At 36.7% G+C, this 14,648-nt stretch overlaps 1 protein-coding gene across 5 annotated transcripts in view; it reads left to right on the top strand.

The window, feature by feature from the left end:
* The window catches only part of LOC121431963 (PDZ and LIM domain protein 5-like), a 104,088-nt gene that overhangs the window by 9,116 nt on the left and 80,324 nt on the right, over window positions 1–14,648 (top strand). The gene's annotated exons all lie outside the window — the stretch shown is intronic.

Below are 14,648 nucleotides of genomic sequence, written 5' to 3'. Positions count from 1 at the left end.
TTGTTTGATAATTTCTGTTATGCTGTCATGATAGCTTTGCTCTTATTTTTTTGGTGTCGTTTAGTTGTAGCCTTTAGTGATTCGTGTATTTTGTTCTATTTACTCGCATTTACTTTCTACTATAAATTTAGTTCCATTTATTATTATAACATACGTTCATCTCAACTGGCTGAATTTTACTTTATGACACTGTCCTTTGTTGTTTCATGTACTGCATTTTCTAATGTTAACAGAATTCATTTATAATTTAGAAACGAGGACGTTTCTTTTCAAACAATGGGACGAATGTAAGAGTAGAAATAATCAATATATGTTTTAAAATAAGAGATATTAGTTGAACTGTAAAATCAAAAGGGTTCACTAACCCAATACTACTTTGTTTATATCTACTTCATCACTACGTCACACTCACAAGGTTTCTTCCATGAAAATGACCATTACGGACTCAAGGTTTCTCCTTCATACTTGGTTCTCTCTTTCTCTCTCCCAGTCTCTCTCTCCCACTCTCACTCACTGTGGTCTTTCTTATCACACCCATTTCCTCCTTACCCAGAAATAGTATGAGTCAACTGGTCCAAGAATATAGAAACATTGTGATTGTGATATCAAGTCCAGGGTATAAATACAGTTGTACAAAATAGATATTTGAGATAGATTTTGGGGTTATTGAGCTACTGCTCCACCCCGCATAAAATCATACAGTTTGTTCTCCTGGCCCATCCCATGGCCGTAAACAAAGGAGTCCTATAGCTTTCACATATCCTGTTATTTATATTTCTTCATTGTATACTTCTCATCAATATTACATCCTTTCTACCTTCAAGGAAGGGTGAATAAATATATTATATTGGAACTGCATAATCATCGTCTTCTCATCTTTATTCGACTGTAACACAATATATATACGCCATCGAACGCTACCATAACTACGAATATATATCAACCATCATTAAAACATTATAGTGTTACACTAGCAAAGCAATCTTCCAAACTGGTTTCCAGTAAACTAGTTTTAGAAAGTGTATGAGAACGGGGTCCTGTTCTTCTCAAAAGGACTCTGGTATGTTATTATGACAAAACCATGCAATAGCCTGCCACTTTTAGACACAATGTAATACTTGCATTTTATTGTAGTCCCAGTGTAGAGGTTGACTTGTTGGCTGAATAAGCTTATAATCCTCTTTGTGGGTGTAGAGTAGATAATCTTGTTGTTATTTTGGTATACATTTAGAAGGCCCAAATCCCTTTGAACTTCCTTCCTTTTTACAGTTAGATTGTACAGTTACATGTATGTAGAAAATGCAGAGTAGAAGTGGGCGGGGCACTTCCATTGATGAGTTGATACCATGCGTGACCATGGGGTTCCAAAAAGCACCCTAAACAAGAATTTTCCATGTTCTGAAAATGCATCCCTTAACAAGTATTCAGCGTGTGAAACCCTACCATTACCAAGTATTCGAAACAACGGTACCCTTGACAAGTATTTCCTGAATTGACCCCCTAAACAAGTACACCGATGTCACGGATGTGATCACAGATGTCGGCTTTACCATTACTTTCATTGGCTTTAGTACCACCCCACACACCTCGCTCATATTCGAATCTGTACGTAAAAAGTACATCCTTTATAAAGTGTAATAGTCTTTTGATACCCTCGCAAATTGGACTGTAAACATGTAGTTTTCCGAGCGAAATATATACCCTTTTTAATTTTTTTATTTTTTGACACCCTTTTTACACCTATCTTGAAGAAGAGACCCTGTTATGTGTTTTGGGGTCATGCATGGTATCCACTCATCAATGGAAGTGCCCCACCCCCCCCCCCCCCCCCCCCCCCGGTTAAAGGCATAATCAATATTAAAGGCCAAACATTATGTTTTATGGTACCAATTTTACAAATTAGGGACGGAAATGCATGGGGGCTCACTGCCTCAGAGCAATTTCCCCATGGAATGTTGAAAAGAGCACCAGGGCCCCGTAACACTTTTAAGTGGATCCCCCTCATTTCCATATCCATTTATTCTCTATATTATATTGTTTTTTTTACGAAGTAAGAATGCCCTTCTGTAAAATTGTATTTGATTTGTATTGTTTTATAATTACTTTGTATTATGTTTTGAATGGAAATGAAATAAAAAAGAATTGAATTGAATTGAATTGAACACAAAGCTTAGCGATGAATTGCAAATATGAAAGAACACTTCTGATTGGTCCCTGGTCAGTATTATAAACTTGATGCGCGTGTAACATTGATATTGATTGGTCAGTTCATTTAGCGATTGAATGCTAATCTTTGTGTTACGGAGCCCAGATCACCATTCATTGCAATGTTCCAGCTTACCCCATATTCCAGATTTGCACAGTAGGTTGAGAAACAAAGCCCCCCCCATGAATTATTAATTTTTTTGGCCGCTGCAAATAATGCAAAAGATATAATAAGTTTCGTAGTTACACTGACATAAGTAACAGTGACAATCAATGATAAATGTATATCGATATCGATATGCCTTTAATAAATTAAAGTGATTTTGAGGTTTATTTTTTTACTTTCCTGACAAATATTTGTGCTTTTGGACAAATTTTTTCTTTTGGACAAATAGCTCTTCACGAGTTATGTGGAAGTAGAATGGGCTGTAAAAAGCAGGATTTAATCTTTATTCCTACAAGCTTTCTGATATTCTGAGGTACTAGAAAGAACACCACAGTGTGTTCACAGTTTGTGCCACTGTGTGTGCCACAGTGTGTTCACAGTTTGTGCCACTGTGTGTGCCACAGTGTGTTCACAGTGTTGCCACTGTGTGTGCCACAGTGTGTTCACAGTGTGTGCCACTGTGTGTTCACAGTATGGGACACAATGTGAAATTACCTTCACACTGTTAAATTTGAGCATTTCAACTTTGTCGACCATATGAACACGCTGTGAACAGTTATACTGTCGAGGTGTATGCAGTGTGAAAATATCTTCACACTGTTGAAATTGAGCATGTCAGCAGTGTGGATATTTGTACATAGTCCACTATGTGAACACACTGTGATCACACTGGTGACACTTTTTTCCCTGCAGGATCCACCAAATAATTTCTGTAAATTTGTAAGATAAGACTAAAAGGGCACTTTTTATAGAAAAAAGGTATTGTATCTCTTTTTTTCTTCTTTTTTTTACCTATGGTAATCAATGAAAAATTTAATTTTCACAAAAAATATATACATGTAATCGTTGTAAGATTGGAATTGTAGATGATTATTGAATACAATTTATCGATCTTTCGCCAAAGCTTTAATGCAGGCTTTAAGAGTTTCCTCTCTCTTGAATAAATTAAAAATAGCTTCCTGGGTGGATGTTATGTCATGCATCCTCCGGTATTGCATTTGACTGAGCAATCTACAAGATCAGATCCTTTGTTATTTCATGCACCATCATGCACGAAGATACTGTAAAGAGAATATAATTATAAAGCGAAGAAGAGGTGCATTGGTTTTTATGAGCAGCAGGAAGAGATAAGTTGGGGGGGGGGTGGACACTAGTGCACCCGAGGTTAAGGGGGAGAGGGGGAGTAGAGTGCCCCCCCCCGAAAATTTAGATGACCCTTTTAAAGTGAAGGTGTGTATTTTTATTTTATGTACAGCAGGAATAGATAAATGGGGGTGGGGGGGGGAGTTGCTAGCATACCCAAGAGGAGAGGAAGTAGAGTGCCCCCCCCTCTGATAGAATTTTAGATTTAATCATTTTGACGAAGGAAAATGCAAATGGTCGGAAGGTTTCAACTTATTTTGTTGTGTCATCTTCTTGATCGCTTGTGAATAGCAATCATTTGCAGTGTACTTTTTTCTGTAATAATGAGTCTTAACTTGAAAAAACCGCACAAATTTCACTATGAGTTTTTTGTAACCTTTCCCAGACATACCTGTACCAAGTCTCGTGCGTAAGGCATGAGACTCCCTCAATTAAGACTCTTGCTCATCCCCACCCAATCTCCTTCTCAAGCCTGTATCATGGCCTAACACCATAATAATAGCAAATTTTTCATAAAGTGCTTTTTCCAGAATGGCTCAAAGCGTGTTACAGCATATTATTACCCCAGTCATTGGATTCAATTCAATCCCGCACGAAAAGTGCACTTTTTCCACTCCCTGTGGAGCATTCCTTGCTTCATCGCAGCCTCATTATGGCGCTGGCAACCTAGCGGGTACCCATTTAGCACCTGGGTTGAGAGTAGCAATGTGTGGATCAACGCCTTGCCAAGGGACGCTAGACCGCAGTTGGATTCGAACACACGACCCTCTGCTTACAAGGCTAGAGTCAGAACCACTAAACCACGGCTCTTTTATACAGGTATACTGTACATTAAACACGATGCCTGTGATCTTACAAAGAGTCAGGGAAAATCTCACGCATACATGTTGGTCTTTGAACTTGGCATCTCTGCTTTTCCAGAATAGGATTTTACCTTTAAATATAAGAGGCAGACCTTTTTTTATGACAAAGCTTATCACACTGCAGGGATTTGACAGTAAAGATTTCAAGATGTTTTCATATTCACCATCTCAGAGTCCATTAATCTAGACTCCATGCATCTTCAGACAAGGGGATGATAGTTCATGATGATGTACAGGTCATTCAAGGTCACCGAGTGATCAGTGGATAATGGGTACCATTGCACAGCAGGAATTGGGATCGAGGGGCAACTTTTCATGAACTGAATATCGGTGATTTGTCACTGACTATTGTGATAAGCTACTGAAATCCTTGTATTTGGTTGGTTGATAGTAAATTTGATAGTGATTTTTCAATGACAGTTCACTTCATGAAATGCTCCCCAAAGCTCAGGGGCTGCATTGAGAGCCAAAAGTTTTTATGACACATTTCTCAGAGGGAAATAAATGATATGCTTTCAAAGAAAAGAGACAAACACCAATGGAAAAGGAGCATTTTGGGGAGTTGATTAATTTAAAATTAATAGTATTTCCTCCATTTCAGTCTGGATTTTTGCGTTATCTAAACTTATTGATTTTGGGCATGTTTTTATGGGCTTACACAGAAGAAGTATAATGTACATGCAAGAAACTGTTTGTGGGTACTATTTTTACAAATGAAAAAAATATACATTGCGATTAAAAAGATCTAGTTGAGCCCCCTACCCGCCCCGGGCAACATTTTATTCACAGACTTTTCAGTCTATTTCTTTTAACCATACTAGATACAGCTGTATAACTATCAATAACTTCAAGAGAAAACTCAGACGTGCTATTGAAAGACCTTTGCATGAGCCATCTAGAATGTTCAATGTTTGCAAACATGCCTTCCCCATATCTTAGGGCCTCAGTAGTATGAATCAAGTTTACAGTTTTCTTTTTTCAATCTGACATAGTTTGTTCATTGAATGTGACAGCATGGTGAATGTCAGTGAAAGCTGTTTACCTGGTCTCTGTACATAGACAGCTCATGTAAGAATTTTTTATACCCCTTTCACATCTAATAGAAAAGTTGGGCCTGCCAAAGACCACAGTCCATCTGATGCAAACATAGATGGCAAAGAATTTTAGGCCTATTCCTTTCACATCTAGCTGAAAATTTGTGCCCGCCCCCGCCAAAGACCAAAACCCACTTTAGGATGCAAGTCAATGGCAAAGAATCATACATGTACATGTAGGACTACCCCTTTCTCATCCTTTCTCATCGAGCTGACAAGTTATGAACATGTGCTTTTCACAGCCATGAAATTTTTGTCAAGTGTAAAATTCTATCTCATGTGTATTATTTGATTGAACTAACTTTGCAAATTATCATTTATATTTGTTTGGTCCCATGCAGTTGCAAAAAGAAATACAAACAATTATACAGATAATATCTGAAAATGGGGGAGGGAGAGGGGAGTGAATATTTTCAATTTCATACATATGCCCATGTCCAATAATATTTTGAATTGAATAAAGTATAAAGAATGAGGGTTGTCTTGTATTTTTATCAGGGCCATTTGTTTTCATTTTAACAGCCAGGTCAGATCACTTTTCGAACCTGCAATTAATAATTTTCATGTCTGAATGGGTCTTTTAATAATTCTTGTTATAAAGTGAAGTGTGAAAAGGTTCAACTTGTGACACACTGAGTGAAGAATTTTATACTTAATGTCTGCTGGGTGATGAACTCCCGTTATATCTAGGTTGAATTGTATCTTGCCAGTTACTGTTAGGGCCTACACTGAAAAAGAAAAAAAGCCAAGCGAAATGGTAGTTAGTTCAAATGTTAAGTTATGATGCACTAGGATGACACTATGTTGGATAAAACTAAACCAGGATTAGAACGTATGAAAAGAAATCAGCACATTCTAATATTCGAAATAGAAATCGGAAACAGAAATCCTCCAAAAATTAATTTTGCCCAATTGATTGTGGGCCTGGCAGCCACTGTCCAGCGCCAGATTAACGTACATGTACATGTAGCTCCATCCCTTAAATGGTTGAATGCCAAACAGGGTACCAGCAACTCCCTCTTTAATGCCTGTTGGGCTGACTTGGCCGGGACTTGAACTCCTGACCTTCTGGTTGTGAGGCAGACGCTCTACCAACTGATCCAATGTCGGATGAAACTAAACAAAAAGAAAACAAAACAGGTTTAAGCCAAGTGGCAATGCATTGACAGAAATTGTGATGGCTTATTGACTTCTTGAACTGCAAACACTTGAAATTCACATTATCTATTAATAATTACACCGCAAATTAAATCAAATATTGATTTTTCTCAAGTGTTGACATTCTTTGGATACTGACCATTTATAGGGCCCTGTCACATTTTGCCATCTTTAATGCAGTATGTAAAAATGTCTGGCTCAGTCTATTAGATTTTTACACTGTAGTGGGCCCCCACTTTTGGCTCAATTCCCCTCCCCCCATTTTTAAACCCATTTTACAACCCCTGTCCAGATGTAGGCCAGCAAAAAATTGAATTAAAGGGCTGTCTGCACCATCCCAAGTTTTCAAATTAGCGCGCTATTTCCGATCCGGCAAATGATCCTGATCTGAACAACCTTGAGATTATTTGTAATGGAGATGCAATTATCGCGCTAGTTCGTAGGATTTATCTCGAGATTGCAACCCCAAGTCAACTTGGGATTATTTGCAAAATAGCGCGCTATTTTACGAATTATTGCGCTAATGCGCAGGTGCAGACGCACTCTGGATTATTCATTCACGGCGTCAGACCATAATGCATCGATACCTAGCTCAAGCAGGAATTGCTCTTCTTGCGATGGTGGAGATACGGTTTCTTGAATCTCGAGATTAATCACGAAGAGGGTTGTTCGGGCATAAATCTCGAGATTGAGCAAACTCGGGATGGTGCAGCACCGCCTTTAGACAATAGTATTTCTGAAAATATGATATCGCTATTGAGCAACAGTGTGTGTGACAGGGCTGTCTTTTGTGTGTTATGTTATGTGGTCAAGTCTGTCAATAATACCAGACACAGTATAAACACTCATTACCATCTCACAGACCAATAAATGCCTCATAAATCATTGATGTCTGTATAGCATCAATTTTAGACCTGAGTGTACTGGTATAAGGCCTATGTAGAGCTTCTTCTTCTTCAAGGTGATGAAGATAAACGTACTGTTTGTGTCATTGTATGTGTGGAACTTTTTACACACTGTTATTTCATAATAAATTAAGGCATACTTGTAGATAGATGTACTTATTAATACATTTTCCTATAGAAATCATAAATTGTAAGTTTGAAATATACTAGTGTTATCACAGAGTTTGCTTCAGGGCAAGTTTTCAGATAAAAAAAATAAATTCAAAAGTAATATCTAATAGTCATGGACAAAGCATAAAGCCCCTTTTGTGCTTGTAGGTGTATCATGCATTATAAACTGTAAATTGTAATAGCATTGCCTGTGGGGCAACCAGTTTTATGAATAGATGCTCTGTGGGTTTCTTACTTATAGAGTTTGGTGACTGTTAAAATGTTTTTTGTTAAGGCATGATTCATGATAGAATAAACACAGATTGGATGTCATTTAAATTGTTAAGAATAAATGGTGGTCTGACATTGCACTATTAGGACATCAAGAAACCTTTAACAATGACCCGTTTGCAATGACAATTTTAAGAGGACCTTCGGTAACAGGCAGATCCATTATTTCATAAAAAGAGAGAGCACCAAAACAGGGCTACATGTAAATAGTATTTCTGACAAGCTTACAATTTGGGTTAATCATTCCCTATAAAAAAAGTAGGAACATTAGTAGTAGTAAGGATGCTTGTTATTAACATGGACCCAACCACATGCTTTGAATAAAAATCCAGGGAAAAGGGCAAAATATGGGGGGAGGGGGGGGGGGGCTGTGTTCAAAGGGAATGCACAATGCACAGTTCGGGGTATATATTGGTGTGCATATTCCCCATGTGCTCCTGAGATAATCACCTGTTTTATAGTGTATAGTGCAATCCAGAAAGTATAGGCAGACAGAAATTGGGTTCATCTCTTTGTTGGCAAAAAAGAAAACAACTCTATTACCATACCACTTAATGAGTTTTTTGGGGTCTGATAACACCCTAACAAGGCACATATATAGCCTACATGTACATGTACATTTATTGTTTTCAACTCTGTCAAATATGCAGCGCAGCCAATGAAATGAATGTCTTAGGGGGTGTTGGGATGGGGTCTTTCCTGGTCTGCAGATATATATCAAGGGAATTAGAATCAGCCGATAAATGGGGAGTATAATGTAATCAGGAAATTCAAGGGGTTAGAACTAATTATTACCCCCTTCCACAGTGACACTAACCTTTTCCACGTTTAACTTGACATTTTGAATTGTGATCTCGAAGTATAGTGTGAAATATAATTGGGAAAAGGCAGGGGTTATGACCCCCCTCCTGTCACATCCATGCTGAGGTCTGTAATTAATTCATTAATTATGAGAAAGGTAATCGATAAAATCAGAATAAGGGATTGGAAGTTATACATGTAGCTGTGATACTGTCCTCTGGCTCTGTATGACCAAGGTGGTATCTCCTTGGTACATGTATGAGTGTGTGTTATACGGGGGGGGGGGGGGGGGGGGGCATTTGAGTTGATGCTACTAAACCTGACCCTTTTAAGGGTTGTTTTTATGGAAACAGGGACCTGTACAAGATCAGGAAGTTACTTTATACAGTTAATATTTTATGCCTGCTTTTTATAAGGAAATAGGTGAAAATATCTGGTCTTGGGGGATCCCCCCAGAAAAAATTATTCACCATGTAAAGGGATTGCCATGTGTGTGAAAAATCACCATTAGATTGGCACTCTTGGATAAATCTGACACTTGGTGAAAACAAACAAAATATGTCAGATCTCATATCAGATAACAATGTTGATGAAATGCCCTTGTGATGGTAACAATAATTATAGTGACAATAAAATCTTAAAATGGATGAGGGGGGGTAGTCCCTTCCTCCATCCAGCATTTACAGACCATGCCCCAAACAATATACATATTGGTGAGGGGAATTAAAATCAGCTGATGATTGGAGGATAATGAAATCAGGAAGGCTAGGGGATAGAACTAATTACACCCCCTTGAAGTCTGACAGAAAACATTCCCTCATGTGACAAGGTTTTAATAGGGTGTGTTTATGCTTCCATTGCGAGGACAGAATCAGCGTTTTCAAACGTCGATTCAAAATGCCGATCGTAAACATGGTTCTTGGAGTGTTGTTTATGCCTAACTTTTCAGAGGCGAAATCACGATCTCCAGCTGGCTTCGCATCGTAATTTCCATTGAGCAGGAAAGCGAGGTCAAATTGGGCGCGCCTTTTTTCGAAAGTTTTTTTTCTGAGTCTTGTTATTACGTGGAAATAACATGGAGCAATTCGACTAATTGCGCGCGGATTTTCATCTCAACGGAAGCATGCACCAAATGACGTCATTTAAAAACATTTACGATCGTGGGTCTGTTTATACCTTCCCAGAAAGCCTGAATCTGGTCAAACGCATTTTTTTGTGAATATACGATCAGCGTTTTGAAACAGTGTTGAAATGAAAATAAGCATGGACGCAACCATGTTTTGGACTAATCACGTTTGGAAATGCTGATTCTGGCCTGAAAAGTGGAAGCATTAACACGGCCTTAGAAGGAAAAGTGTAATGGCAATTGCAGAGCTAGGCTTTTACAATATACTCGATGACAGACCACTTCTATGTGTGCTCTTGATTTGCCAGTTTTTGCTGGAATTAAAGAAGATGATTTTGATTGTAAATTTTGTGATTCACATGCGTATATGTTTGCCAATCTGATTTGATTTTAGAATAATCTTGTGACTTGTTCATGCTGATATAATTTCATGTATTTGAGTTTTCATGACAGAAGTTGCCACAGAATTGACTAGCATTTTCAAAGCTTGTGTACATCTATAATATTGTTAAATTACTGGAATTCATTACAGATGGTTGCAAAGTATAAGCACCATATCATAAGTAATTATTAAGGGCGACCGCACACCTTACGATTGGTCTGCGACCCGATTTCAGAATTTTGATGCTAATATTGATACGTTGAATTTCTTACTGTGTAATGTTCTAAATCAGCGTACAAATACCTATGTTCATATCTGTGACTATGCTCTCATCCTTCTTAGAATAAAAGCGAATTTTATATCAAGTCGTAATGAGGTCATAGCAGTCGTACAATTGGCTACGACTTGAAACTAATTTGGCCTTTACTCCAAAATAGAGGCTTGCAATCTTTCAAAATGGTTTTATTAGTATTCTTTCAATTGATTTTAATCTAAAATAAAATTATATGTTCCGTTCACATTTTCAGAAAATGAGCACAATGCGTTTTGTTCCAAAATCAGATCGTGAACAGTCGTAAGGTGTGCGGTGGCCTTAAGTTTGAATACAGACTGTCAACAGTTCTTCATTTTTCAACCATTGGATCTTGATATTCAAATTTTAAATGATTCAAGTTAAATGTTTTTAATAGGCCTATAGGCCTACTGTGAATCCAATACATTTATGGTTTTTGCAATGCAAGGTAATGCATCATTGGATTAATTCTAGAATGGCCTAGCATGATAAACAACACACTTTTTATTTATTGTATTTATTTGCCCCTTTTTTCATTCCACTCTGAAATCATCTCTGGAAACTTTTGACTTCTGTGCTTTTACAATGATTTTAAAATATATAAATGGAGCAATAATGAGGAAAGCTTGAGGCAACTTCCACTAGGACTTCATGTTTTCAACTTTTCATTGTTATGCTCGCTTCTCGGTATAGAATTTTAATCAAGAACTAAAAACACACAAGTACATGTATATTTTCTATAATATCCAATAGCATTCGCCTGCACAACGTTTCCTAATGAAGACTGCCTCTTTTTATACAAAATTGTACATGTAGCACCGAAATTTTCATTGCCTTTCAGGACAATAAATGACAACAAGACTTGCAGACATGTATATTTCTTACAAGGTTATGGCATTTTTAGCATTCTTTTGTTATTGTGAATCAGTCAGCTGATAGATGTCTGTAGTGTGTTACTAGGGCCTCCTCCAGTTGTCTGTTCCAAGGAAAGATACATTTACAAGGTAAACAGGAACATGTGTGGTCAGAAAAAAAAATGAATGAAGAAGCTTTGGACAATAAAAGCCATTTCAACTTTTTGTTTCTTTCTTTTTGTACATCTCAAGGATATGGGTTTGTTCTTTCTTGTAAATTGTATTTTCTGACAATTCATATTTTCTCCTCTTGCTAGGTTATCTAAAAACACAGATTGACTTGTGACATTATGTGACCAAGAGTAATTCCCAAAAGCTGTTTGTTATTAGTCCCTACTTGTAGGGTGTGCTCCCCGTAGTTTGTGTAACTTTAGGATCTTTTTTTTTTTGGGGGGGGGGGGTATACAAGAGGAGTCATGTATGTTAACATTTAAGTAGGTCTACTCATCTTAGTTTATCTTGTATATAAATGTATTTTTATGTGAAAATCTGATAAATAGGCCTAAATAAAAATAAACTCGAACAACAGGCGAATTTTCATTTTTACAAATATGTCATGTATATAATAAGCCAATAGTATCTACTGAAGCAGTTACAAGGAAAGATCTCCCCCCACTATCAAGGCATTTTTCACAGAAACAAGAAAAATGAGCTAAATTATTTATGAATTTAGTTTTTGTTGTTAAACCTTTATTGTTGACTTGTATGAATTATTATTCCCAGTAATCACAATTTAAGGGATTATGAAAGGGGAATAAACACTTGAATTACCCAGCATAATGCCAATATGGCTTACATTTATTTCAACTTTATGATTAATCATTAAAAACATACTATGCATTAATAATTCATTTAAATGGTAATTCTTTTTATATTTATTTAATTTATTCATTTATTCATTTATTTATTTCTTTGATATCTATTTATTTTATGTATTTATTTATTCATGTATTTATTTAAAATTATTTAATTATGAGGTAGAAACCTGGTCAGATATGAGAAGTTGAGTACTTGAAGTGATGGTATCAGGGCTGCTAGTCTGTATCTGCATGAAGAAAGAATTAGAAAGAGAAAGAGGAATGATTGTGGGGGAAAGTAAAAATAATTGTTCAGTGATATAATTGTCAACTATTCTACATGTAGAGTACAATCAATCACTTTCCCATACTTCTCATGTATCTCCTATATGAAAGTGATATAGTAAATCTAAACAATTTTTAACCTAGTTTGAAAACAGAATGAGAAAATGAGAGACATATTTATCAAGGCAATGACTATCTCAAATATCATTGGTTAGGTTCTCATGCAAGATCAAAAACTTGAATTCAAATGTGAATAGTTTTGCAAAACCTGTGATTTCTTTTGTGCATTCAAAGCGGAGTACTCAACCCACTTCGAGAAGAGGGTTACGAACGGAGTTAGTCTGCACCAAAAGTGCGGTATTGCTTATCTTACACATAACTTCATTCATTTCCGCAAGGGGGAGATTCCGTGCGCCACACATGTGGCATGAACTTGCTTGGAAACGACTGCGGATACACAGCTGCGGAGCTTGCCAGTTTGAAAGCGGGTGTAATGTTGTTCCGCAGTACAAGTGTATCAACTCAATCCGGAGTTACCCCGGAGTAACTCCACTTTGCCTTCAATATGAAAACGGCCATAGTGAGTCAAGGAATTCTAGGTCTTTGATATTGAAGACTTACCTTTTCTATGATATTCACTTTTTAAAAGTATTTTGTTTTCTACATGCCACTAAAGAATGCAGAAATTTACACTCAGAATAATGGAGAACATGGAGTTCCCTTTATAGAAAACAAGAAATCAAGGACTTTTGGCTAATTCAGATGAACATGTCCAGCAGCATTTAAACCTTGAACCTGCCGTGTGAACATGGTTTATATATCCGCCTGCTATCTTTGAAATTGTAGGAGGGATATGGTCTGTATATTATATTTACTGGCAGCGGATCCCGCTGTGTGTTGAACGACCAGACCATTTCGTCTCTTCTCTTAATAGTTTTCTAGTCTACATGTATACACAGGTTGACATTGAATTTTCAGATGAACTTGACATTCATTTTGAAAAGTCTAATTAAATAGGGCCTACATGTAAACAATATATTCAAATAGATTTATTTATTGTTTTGATTTAGTTCTGAGCAGATATAATGCTCTAATGTGCTGTGCCTGTATGACAAAATGTACATGTAAACTACAATACAGTATGTTCTTGGCCTTGTCTTGCAGTTGTATTCTTCTGTGTTGCTTTCATTGCATCGACATTGCCATTATTAATTTTTGTCGAGATGACATGAGGGGAAAAATAATTTTGTACTTATTGTTTATAATGGTGATTATGATGTATTGTAAATGTAATGTACATGTGAAACATGAAAGTAAGATTCAACTACATGTCTTTAAAACTGAATGATACATTTAGGTCATTTAATTTTAAATGGTCCATCCTACATTTAGGTCATTTAATTTTATGGTAGGCCTACATCTATGTGTATAGAGGTTACACAGCTTTACCTTTAAAGGTAAAATCCAGTAGTTATAATTGTCACAAAATGAATTTGATGGATATGTCAAAATGGTCACTAATTTTTTGTGAGCCTATTTGCAGAATGATGAATGAGTAAAATTGCACATTTCTTTGTAAGGCTTCTTGTCATTTTGATTATGTTCCCAAAGGTGTTGCTTAATATTTTTGTCCACGATTTCCATCATTTTTCAGCATTACATGTACCTATTTGCAATATTTATGTGATTTTAATTATTTCACATTATTAGGCTAGCTCAAACTATGTTGGTACTGTATTACGATAGTGATAGCAATTCAGCTTTCTTTGCTTTTATAAGCATTGTGGTTTTTTGAGAAGTGGTCTTGTGAGCATTTGTCTTTGGTCAAAACATCAATCCACAATTTTCCATTCTCCACCCAGGTATTGAATTGGTATCCGGTAGGATCCAAATGCCAATTTAGAATGCATAGCAATGGAGTCTTTGAACTCTTGTTGGAATACCCCCCCCCCTGGAGTGGAGAATGTGCATACATTGTGTGTGGGCATGCCAGGATCCGATGATCTGGGTAATAATACTGCAATGTAAAGCGCTTTCTGTATGTACATGTACAGTAAATATAACTATGAAATGTGG

Source organism: Lytechinus variegatus, chromosome 18 (assembly GCF_018143015.1).
Source record: "Lytechinus variegatus isolate NC3 chromosome 18, Lvar_3.0, whole genome shotgun sequence".
NCBI lineage: Eukaryota > Metazoa > Echinodermata > Echinoidea > Temnopleuroida > Toxopneustidae > Lytechinus > Lytechinus variegatus.
This window is presented reverse-complemented; position numbering and strand designations above follow the sequence as displayed.